Here is a 1493-nt window from a genome sequence, read left to right on the forward strand (position 1 = left end):
GTTGTTTTATTGTACTTATGTAATTGTTGATATTCTATGCGGATGGACTTCCGTATCGAGCGACCACCCCAACAAATACAATACAGAAGAGACTTAGATCTAACCCTAACCCTGATCCAATCCCTAACACTACCCTTGCCCCTACCCCAAACCATAACCCTAATCCAGATCCAAATAACCCTAACCTTCTATTCTACTGTTTCATAGTGGTCGCTTGTTACGGAAGTCCTCCCTTCTATGCCACCCCCCGGACGTAATTTAGATCCTTTATGAGTCGGATGCTTCGATCCTCCCACTCAGGACTAATCCAGGCTGGAAAGGACACAATGTCTCTGCAGACAGACGTGGAAGCTCTGTAAAAAACAACAACAACAACAACAAAACAAGGGAGGAATTCCGTAACGAGCAACCATTATGAAATGAAGTAGAATAGAGCGTTCGGGGTAGGGTTAGGAGTAAGGTTTGGGGTAGGGGTAGGGGTAGGGTTAGGGGTAAGGTTTAGTAGTAGTATAGGGTTTTACGGCGCTCGCAACTGCGTAAGGTTATATGAGCGCGCGAAACACAAGTTGGTCTTGTTCACAACAGTTCGCTATACGGCTGGCTCGGGTCAGTAGTTAAATCTTAAAATGTTAAAAAATCGGGGTAAGGTTTAGGGTAGGGGTAGAGGTAGGATAGGGTAAGGGATTGGGCCAGGGTTAGGTCTCTTCTATATTGTGTTTGTTGGGGTGGTCACTCGATACGGAAGTCCTTCCCAAAACAAAAACAAACAAATCCAATTCCTCTCACAGGAATCAAACTCACGGCCCCGTGCGTGCGATGTCGAAGACCTATCATATTCCCTGCAGTGTTAACTCTTTCTTCATTCAAACGGTTTTCCTAAGAGGGAAACAAATCTTCCTTCTTCAGTTTTTGTCATGGATTTTGATGAGTCCGAAGTCTCCTAAGTTAAACAAAATTTGCTTCCTGATGAAAATCATAATGTTTGGGTGAGCGCGTGTGTGTATGTGTGTGCGTGCGTGCGTGCGTGTGTGTGTGTGTGTGTGCGTATGCGTGTGTGTATGCATGTGCGTATGCGTATGAGTGTGCGTATGTGTGTGCGTGTGCGTATGCGTGTGCTTCGGTCTGTGTGAGTTCTTTCTTAAGCTGGTATGTGTCGTCTCACTTCATGCTTTTGACTTGTGCCTTGGCAGACGTACTGAACTGTTAACAAAATAAATTGTTAAAATTTTTTTTTAAAAAGGATTAGTAGTGTGTAAGTCTAATGTTTACGTTCCATCCTCACTTTGTTTACTTGTTTGAGTAAAGAGAAGCACATCGACACAAGTAAGACAGACAGGAAGGAGTTTCGCAGAGGGCCGGCCAACCAACAACACACAAAGAGGGGTTATTTTGAGCGGGGTATACAGCAACCCTAAAACCCTAAACCCTAACCCTAACCCTAACCCTAACCCTAACCCTAACCCTAACCCTTAACCCCTAACCCCTAACCCCTA

At 44.7% G+C, this 1493-nt stretch overlaps 1 protein-coding gene across 1 annotated transcript in view; it reads right to left on the reverse strand.

The window, feature by feature from the left end:
* The window catches only part of LOC101851969 (activating signal cointegrator 1 complex subunit 2 homolog), a 4764-nt gene that overhangs the window by 2657 nt on the left and 614 nt on the right, over positions 1-1493 (reverse strand). The gene's annotated exons all lie outside the window — the stretch shown is intronic.

Source organism: Aplysia californica, unplaced genomic scaffold (assembly GCF_000002075.1).
Source record: "Aplysia californica isolate F4 #8 unplaced genomic scaffold, AplCal3.0 scaffold00389, whole genome shotgun sequence".
In the NCBI taxonomy this organism is placed as follows: domain Eukaryota; kingdom Metazoa; phylum Mollusca; class Gastropoda; order Aplysiida; family Aplysiidae; genus Aplysia; species Aplysia californica.